Below are 9,992 nucleotides of genomic sequence, written 5' to 3'. Positions count from 1 at the left end.
GATTTAAAGGAGGTGAGAACTTCCTCGTAGGGTGTAAACTGGGAGGCTTTGAATAGATTGTGACGGAGGAGGAACGTGCGCAGCTGAATTGGCCTCAGGCGGCTTGGTGCTGCGGTGAGTTATATATATATATATATATATATATATATATATATATATATATATATATATATATATATATATATATATATATATATATATATATATATTTCCAATCCGGACCAACAGCTAGTCGATCCTGCCCTGTGGATTCCTGCTAAACAAAAACGAGCAAGAACTCTATATTTTACCGCTGCTACAATAAATGGAAATTTTCCAGGTTGATGCAAAACTGGCAGTGTCAAAAATGAATATGACAAAATTTTCTTTCAGTGTAATTTTATTTCATTTAAATCAATATTAATTAGCTTATTTTCTTAGGGTTAATAATTTATTAGGTAGCTTTAAAACTGTTGTTCGTTTTAAGTATCAAATCTGCTCTTTATTTTGAGCAGATATTTTTTTACGTAATCCATGCTCATTTTTAACATAAAGAAAACGAGAAAAATAGCGCTCCATTACTTTTTATAATATGTTCAATATTAATATATTTCCAAATATACTGCATTTGAAACCTTGTCATCAACTATAAATTGGAGCCTAGTTAATGGATTGAAAAATGCTCTATACTTCCTGTTTCGCCACATTTGCTCAGGTCAATTTTTTTCCCTTGATATTTAAGGTGCTTTTACATCCTGAAATCTGTCAGTTCAAGATTAGATTCTGTTGTTTTAAAACTACTTTCAAAAGTGGAAACTAATACATCCTCTACATCTGCAAATAGGATAGAAGAAGAATCATTGAAGAATAAAAAGGCAGATATACAGTGAATATTGTTTCCTGAATGAAAAACGAATCATAAAAAAAAATAAAATAAAACTTAATGGTTTTTATAATGATATTTTATCTATATCATGATGGGCCAAATCATTTGTTGTTTGGTCATGGAGTTTGCTAAAGGGAATCCGCCCAAGCAATCACTTAATTGTTTTAATCTCTATTTCCAGTATTTAATTGAAACTCTGATTCTCTTATTTGTCATTGAATTGCCTATCAAACAGTTCGTGGTAACGAACTGTAGTAAGGAGCGATCTGGCTCAATAGTAATCAAAACTCTAAAAAATGGAATTTTGATACCAATAGCTACATCAAAAGAATTGCATTTTAATGCTGATTTTAAATATATAAGTTTCATCAAGTTTAGTCTTAACCATTAAAAATTACGAGCCTGAGAAACTTTGCGTTATTTTAGAAAATAGGGGGAAACACCCCCTAAAAGTCATAGAATCTTAACGAAAATCACACCATCAGATTCAGCGTGTCAGAGAACCCTACTGTAGAAGTTTCAAGCTCCTATCTACAAAAATGTGGAATTTTGTATTTTTTGCCAGAAGGCAGATCATGGATGCGTGTTTATTTGTTATTTTTTTTTTCCAGGGGTGATCGTATCGACCCAGTTGTCCTAGAATGTTGCGAGAGGTCTCATTCTAACGGAAATGATAAGTTCTAGTTCCCGTTTTAAGTGATCAAAAAAAATTGGAGGGCACCTAGGCCCCCTCCCACGCTAATTATTTTCCCGACGTCAACGGACCAAAATTCTGAGATTGCCATTTTATTTAACGTAGTCGAAAAACCTTATAAATGTGTCTTTGGGGACGACTTACTCCTCCAAAGTCCCCGTGGGAGGGGCTACAAGTTACAAACTTTGACCAGTGCTTACCTATACTAATGGTTATTGGGAAGTGTGCAGGCGTTTTCAGTAGGATTTTTTGGTTGGGGGGAGGGGTTGAGAATAGGAGGATAGACTGGGGTAACTTTCCATCGAGGAATTTGTCATGGTGGAAAAAAATTTCCATGAAGGGAGCGCAGGATTTACTAGCATTATTTTAAAAAAAAACAATGAAAAAAGAAATATGAAAAAGTTTTTTCAGCTGGAAGTAAAGAGTAGCATTAAAACTTAAAATGAACAGAAATTATTACCCATATGAGGGGCTCACCTCCTCCTAATACCCCGCTCTTTACGCTAAAGTATTTTTAGTAATTTCAACCATTTATTCTACGGTTTTTGTGATTCTGGGGTCATTCTTAATGAATTGGGACAAAATTTAAGCTTTAGTGTAAAGAGCGAGGTACTGACGAGGGGGCGAACCCCCTCATATATGTAATAAAAACTTGAGAATACAAAACTTTTTTATGTAAGCTAATTTATAAGTTACGTATATCTTTTACTAAAAAAAAGATTCAAAACAAGTTTTTTTAACTGAAAGTAAGGAGCAAAATTAAAACTTAAAACGAACAGAAATTACTTCGTATATGAAAGGGGCTGCTTCCTCACCAACGCCCCGCTCTTTACGCTAAAGTTTTTTACTGTTTTAAAAAGAAGAGATGAGAGAAAGAGTCAAACTTTAGCGTGAAGAGCGGGGCGTTGGTGAGGAAGCAGCCCCTTTCATATACGAAGTAATTTCTGTTCGTTTTAAGTTTTAATTTTGCTCCTTACTTTCAGTTAAAAAAACTTGTTTCTTTTTATTTAATAAGCACTAAGAACGTCTTATTCATAGTGTTTTGGATTCACATACTAACGCATAAATAATTGAACTGTCTCTGTGTACAATGCTATGCTGACTTCTCACTATTTTCACTTTTCTAAATATTTCTTTTAACCAGCTACAAAAAAAAACTGACATAAATGTGCTAAGAATTATGACTGAAATTAGTCGTATTTCACACAACACCAGAACTGCATTTGGGACATTTATCTTTGCATCGGCATTCTGTTCAAAATGTCTGCTCAAAATAGAATAAACTGAATTTAAACGAAATATATATATATATATATATATATATATATATATATATATATATATATATATATATATATATATATATATATCATGAAAAGAGAAATTACCAATGCTACAGCACAAACACAAAAAAAAAAAAAAAAAAAAAAAAAAAAAAAAAAAAAAAAAAAAAAAAAAAAAAAAAAAAAAAAAAAAAAGGAGACAGAAGGAGAAAAGGAAGACTGTTTTCCTAAATTAGTGATTAATATAGACCAGCACTTGAATGAGGCCTTAACCCTACTCATCCATACAATCACATAGGTCAAACAGCATAGCCACACACAATCAACCATAAAGAATAATCCATGGACAGGCAGTCATGTCGTCAATAAGTATAAGTCGTCATTTACCAAACCATAGAAAAAATAATATAGACAAATAATTCAGAGGCAACACCCAACATAAGGGCTCATCAGGAGAATACACTGGCCTATATAGGGTTTCGCCACTCTAAATTCTCTACCCAGCACAGTGTTGTGGCTACCACAGAATATCCATGGCATCCCCGCGTCAGGTATCACCCCCAAAATACATGTCCATGAAAAAAACAGCAAATGTAAAACAACCAAGTAAAACCAAAACAAGCTTATCCTGTTAATATATCCCTCCCTTTAGCAACAATAGGTAAACTAAATATTATAAATTTTACCAAATCACAAATATTAACACATTGCAAAAAACCTGAATGAACTAAACAATTATATAATTCATCTTTACCATGTGGCTAATTTTTTAAAAATTCCGCTCAAATAGAAACCCAATTCAAAATAAATGGCGCTGTGACAACATTTCTCGAACCTCCGAAATTAGTTAAAAATTTCTTTAAGTATTTCTAGATAATTCTTTTGATATTTATTTAAAAGTTCGTTATAATGAAAACTAAATTTTTTAAATTGCCAAGTTAATTTATTTGCAGAAAAACCTCTTGATATCAATTTTTGGCTTAAGATTTTACATCTATTTTTAAAATCAATATAATTACTACAAATCCTTGCATAACGAAGTAACTGTGAGAAAAACGCTGAATATGTGATATTTGAGTGTATATTACTTTCAGGGAATGGGAAACTAATCACTTCAAAATCAAAATCATCCGTTTTATTATACATTTTAAAACTTAATTTATTATTATCACAAATATTAATATTTAAATCTAAGAAATGATCTTCATGACCAGCGCCATGACTAGGCTCAAGAATAAGCTCTGATGGATATATATTTTTAGAAATATCAATGAAATCCTTACAATTTAAGACCAAAATATCATCTAAATATCTTTTATTATTTGACAAAGCATGTTTTAAATTAATTGGATTATTCTTATCCATCATATATTTATATTCTAGTTGACTTAAAAACAAGTCAGCTATAAATGGGCTGGCATTCCCCCCCATGGGAATTCCCATAATTTGCTTGTACAAATCACCTCCAAATCTTATATAAGTATTGTATAAAACAAATTCCAATAACTCAAAAATCATATCCAAGCTGTAACATCTCAAGTTAACTGTAGTATTAAAGCAGTTTGTCCATATGGCTTTTTTATTATAACCGTCTATTTTTAAGAACCTTTTACTAGATAAGAGGAAAGATTTCTTTATAACAGTTTTTAAATTATCTAACACTAAATTGAGTGATAAATTAGTATACATTGTCGTAAAATCGAAAGACTCAATTCTTTTAGCTGAAACCATTGTTAAAGAATCTATCACCTGCAGTGAATTATTAACACTCCAATATGGATTAAAATTCGAAAATTTTTTAATACCAGAACAATAGGTTTTAAGTTTATTTACAATTTCCTTTAAAATTAAAGAGAGGTCAGTAGCAGCAATGCGGGTTGGACATTTAGCTGCTCCAGCAATAAACCGTGGTTTAGGGGGATTCTTATGAAATTTTACAGTCCAATATAGGAAAGGGAACTTTTTATCATTGTCATTTATTTTAATATTAAAATTTTTAAAAAGTATTTCTTCAGTCTTTTCAATTAAATTCTCATCCTCTATATTTACCTTTTCATAAACATTAGTTGTGCCTAACTCCCTTTTTAAGATATCACAATACAGCTTCTGACAAATTATGGCAAAATTATTATTAGCTTTATCCACTGGCACAATTACAAATTCATTCTTTAGATTAGCAATTGCTTGTTTAATCTTCGCATTATAAAATAATGATTTAGTGTTACTATTTTTTAAGTTAGAATATATTTTATTTCTTACTCTACTAATAATTAAATTCTTCCAACTTTGAAAACTCTCTTTTGGCATGTAATTTTCAAACTCTAGAAATCAATTTTCCCTTCCAATTGGCATCTCTGGCAATTTATAAACAATTTAAGGTTTTTGCCACAATGATGGAAAGCATTGTTCAGACTTTCATGATATTCTTTGTCAAACAGTGCCAAACGGATAAGTTAATAATTCTAACTTTATATTTCGAATACTATCAAATTTAAAATACGGTTGCTTTTTAAATGTGGGGAATAAGTCACAACATAATTTTTCACAATCTATGATAATACTTTGACTTATCTCGTATCTTCACTCAGACATAGCTATTGCGCTGCCTATGACTCTTATTTTGGCTTTGAACCGTTTATATCAATATTGTTTAATAGCATAAATTAACAAACTTACAAACAAATCATTTTTTTAATCATAAATAATCTCTCAATAAATCATGTATATTATAAGTTTAGTAAAACAAATTAAATCTTACATAGTCAAGATCCATTCAAAATCACGAGCAAATGAATAGTGCGATACCCCGAGCTATTAGAATAGAGCTCGGTTCAACTATGAGATTGAGCATCCTGTTCAGGGCGTTGGGGGAAGTGGAGGGTGGATATGGACTGCAGCATTAGTGGTGGATCTGGCCGAATAAAGTCGAGTGTATGCGACCTTCACATTCGCTCACCCACAAGCTTGTGTACGCTACACTACTGTCGCCTGCTGCAGCCCATTGCTGAAAATTTTAGCAAACGCCGAGCATCAGTACTTTTTATGTTTTTTATGACTTTAATGTTTTTAAAGTCACCAAGTAGCGTGTTTGTTAGATATTTACTTTTCTTCACTGCCGTTTGAAAAGCTCCTACTTCAATAGCACCCGCTCTTGCAAAGCCTCTCCCCCCACCCCAATGAAATGTTTTAGCTTCGCCTCTGCAGAGAAAAAAGGGACAATGATCGTGGAAATTTGGCAAACCTTCAGGAGCTTGCAAATAAGATACGCTTACAGTAGAGTACAGTCTGTACATAAATGCTTCGAATAAGTATCAAACGGAAAAGTTGGATAAAGGATGCTGAATGAAATATAGATGGCATCTTTTCTTTTCTTGAATTTGCAATTTTTAAAATCAACGTAACGTGGAACTTGGTACTATTTAGATACCTGGTTTTGATATGAAAAATTACAGTAGATTGAAAAGAAACTATGGTTGCTTAATGTTCCGTTTTCGATCAACCCATGTAGGCATTAAGCATAGGCTGTTTATCATAGGCAAAGCGGATAGTCCTCAGTGTGATAATTGTAGTGAGATAGAGAGTATTTTCCATTATGTTATTGATTGTAAAGAATATGAAAATTTAAGAAAAGAAATGAGAATTTTGTGTAAAGAGGAAAATCTAGGAGAGCTTTCAGTGGGGCTTGCATTAGGAATTTTGATTGATGATGAATCTTTGAAGTATAGGATGATAGACTTGTTTATTAAGTTTATTTGTGAAAGTGGTAGAGAAAAAGATTTTATCTGATTTTGATAATATTGTAAATGCTATATTGACAGTGATGTAATAGGGATTGATTTGTATGTGGACTCTATTTGACTGAGTGTTTTATTATTGATCTAGGCATTGGATGAGTGATTTTAAAAAAAAAAAAGAAAAAAAAAACCTGCTATAAAGGAAGATTATTTGTTCTTTTTAGTTGGAAGCTGAGATGAAATAATAATTGCTGTATTGAAAGTAGCTGTAGCTAATGGTGAAGTGCCAAAAAGAAAGGAAATTAGTCATATTGAAAGAAGTCTCAACTGGCATTGCTGTCAAGAGGAGACTCAAATCTCTAAGATCAGGTACTATTCAGCACCCCCTGTTAATGAAACAAAAATTCCTCTCAGTATTGAATAGCAGGTATGAAGAATATGTGAAAATATATACAGATGGGTCAAAAACAATGGCTCAGGAGTGGGCTGCTCAGCAGTGGTTCCCAAATTCAATACAGAGATAACAAATCCACTTAGCAAAGAATCAACTGTTTTTGAGGCAGAAATAAAAGCAATTGAAAGTGCACTAGAATGGGTAATTGAAAAAATTAGTGAAAGTGATCAAAACCAAAATAAGTTCCTCATATGCAGCAACTCAAAATCAGCCCTCCAATCCCTTAAGAATTTTCCAAATAAACCAAAGGATGAGGTCCATAAGTGTTAAGGAGTAACAATACAATTTTTGTGGTGTCCAGCCCATGTGGGGGTGGTGGGTAATGAAAGAGCAGATAAATATGCCAAAAAGGCAGCACAAAAGTTGCTTCATACACCTCCTACAGAACCATATAAACAGATTAGAGAGATGGTTAAAAGTATTTACCAAAAACATTTTGAGGAAATGAGGGATGATAGTAGTAATATAGCTCTTACCCAGAAAAAGAAACCTGGTTTTGATATGAAAAATTACAGTAGATTGAAAAGAAAATATGGTTGCTTAATGTTCCGTTTTTAGTTGACCCATGTAGGCATTAAGCATAGGCTGTTTATCATAGGCAAAGCTGATAGTCCTCAGTGTGATAATTGTAATGAGATAGAGAGTATTTTCCATTATGTTGTTGATTGTAAAGAATATGAAAATATAAGAAAAGAAATGAGAATGCTGTGTAAAGAGGAAAATCTAGGAGACCTTTCAGCAGGGCTTGCATTAGGAATTTTGATTGGTGATGAATCTTTGAAGTATAGGAAGATAGACTTGTTTATTAAGTTTATTTGTGAAAGTGGTAGAGAAAAAGATTTTATCTGATTTTGATAATATTGTAAATGCTGTGTTGACAGTGATGTAATAGGGATTGATTTGTATGTGGACTCTATTTGACTGAGTGTTTTGTTATTGATCTAGGAACTTGACGAGTGATTAAAAAAAAAAAACCTGCTATAAAGGAAGATTATTTGCCCTTTTTAGTTTGAAGCTGAGATGAAATAATAATTGCTGTATTGAAAGTAGCTGTAGCTAATGGTGAAGTGCCAAGAAGAAAGGAAATTAGTCATATTGAAAGAAGTCTCAACTGGCATTGCTTTCAAGAGGAGACTCAGATCAGATCAGGTACTATTCAGCCTAGGTATTATGTCCAGTTGGTGAACTTTAGCAGGCTATAAGTCAAACTAACTTTAGATGAAATCTATAGTCTTTTCTTAAGTCTTTCTAAGTGGCTTATCATCTGATAAAAATGCCTGAGAGACTACAAAATTGAAAATATAGAGTAGAATAGTCCTAAGCTCAGTGGTATTCTTAGCAGGGAGAGGGCAGCTACTCCTTCCCCAGTTGTTCTGACATCTGATTTTACATTCCTTTATTTTATATGCTTTGGTTTACCTTGCCCCCAGGTTATGGGGTCTTTAAACTGCTACCTGAGCTATATGCATTTAGCTTATGGGCTACAAAATTCTATAACTTATGTAGGGCCAAAATGAACATATGTAAATTTGTATTTTTCAACATAATTTAGTCAGGATGAATATATATTAACAAACTATTCACATAGCTGGGAAAGAAACATATCTCTAGAATCAGAACTAGTCTATAAATAAAAGTTCAAATAGGGATAAATTCTTATAATAGATAGTGATAAATTTTACAAAAAAAAACACTTGCTAGGTATTTTGGTCACATATGCAGTGACATCATCAGTAGTTTTATTATTACTGCTGAGTAGTTTAGTAGGCTACTACTGATGATGGTCACTGCACATGTGACCAAAAGGGTTGTCTCAAGGGGGGTAATACAGGCATCATGGCAAAGCCACAACACCCCCATTTTGGTAAAACTTTACATTTGTCACAAGCTATCTAAACTGGAAACTATGCTGCAAAGCAGCATAGTTTCCATACTGTAGCACTTAAAAATGCTAATCCTAGAAGCACATCCATTTCTGGTTGACCCTCCTCCTCCATGGATTAAACATAAAAATGTGTAAAGTAGGCAGGGTTTTGAAGCTAAGGGAAAAGTTGGGGTTGTACAATATGAATGAAATTAGGTAAAATTGGTGCAAACAGTATTACTGGCTTTCATATAAAGTAAATATACTGCTCGATGCCTTTTTTTATGCTCTTTACAAATATAATAATCGTTTCTACTGCAAATTCAGATTTAAGCACTTTTTGACCTCTTAAAGAACTTTTTGACCTCTTAAAAATGACCTATATATGGGGTCATTACAAATCTGTAATGGTTTAGAAACAAATTTGGGCTATACATTTGCACATCAGGGGGGTGGGGGTAAAGCATAGCATATATTAAATATGTAAACTAATCATTGCTGGTTTTTTTTTTTTTTATGTGTTTGTGCACATTGAATTTTAATGACAAGAGAGATCACCAGTGCAACAGCACAAACACATAAAAAAAAATAAAGCAATGGTTAGTTTACCTATTTAATATATGCTCTGCTTTACCCCCACCCCCCTGATGTGCAAATATATAGCCCAAATTTGTTTCTAAACAATTGCAGATTTGTAATGACCCCATTTACAGGTCATTTTTAAGAGGTCAAAAAGTGCTTAAATCTGAATTTACAGTAGAAGCGATTATTATATTTGTAAACAGTATTACAAAAGGCATTGAGTGATATATTCACTTTATATGAAAGCCAGTAATACTGTTTGCACCAATTTTACCTGAAATTATATTTTAAATACTAATTCCAGTCACCACTGGTAATTTCTGTATAGTAGGAAGTCAAAAGATAATTAAAAAACTCACACTTCCATTAATGCTAATATCAAAGATGGTTCACTTTCAAGTTTAAATTAGCCAGCTGTTTCTGAATGATTGGAGTAGTAGCTGGTGTGACATTAGCCAGTGACAAAATTGGAACTGGCAAATCAGAGCAATTAGTTAAATATTACAAAAGGTACCC

At 32.5% G+C, this 9,992-nt stretch overlaps 1 protein-coding gene across 1 annotated transcript in view; it reads left to right on the top strand.

Moving 5' to 3' along the window:
- Nucleotides 1–6,237: 6,237 nt before the first annotated feature.
- Nucleotides 6,238–9,992, top strand: part of LOC136027993 (peroxisomal ATPase PEX1-like) — a gene marked incomplete in the record, with an annotated part of 82,546 nt that continues 78,791 nt past the window's right edge. Inside the window, 3 exon segments of the mRNA XM_065705558.1 lie at nt 6,238–6,254; nt 6,801–6,945; nt 8,039–8,179.

This window comes from Artemia franciscana, chromosome 1 (genome assembly GCF_032884065.1).
Source record: "Artemia franciscana chromosome 1, ASM3288406v1, whole genome shotgun sequence".
NCBI lineage: Eukaryota > Metazoa > Arthropoda > Branchiopoda > Anostraca > Artemiidae > Artemia > Artemia franciscana.
The sequence above is the reverse complement of the archived record's forward strand: the minus strand, read 5'-3'. Positions and strand labels throughout refer to the sequence as shown.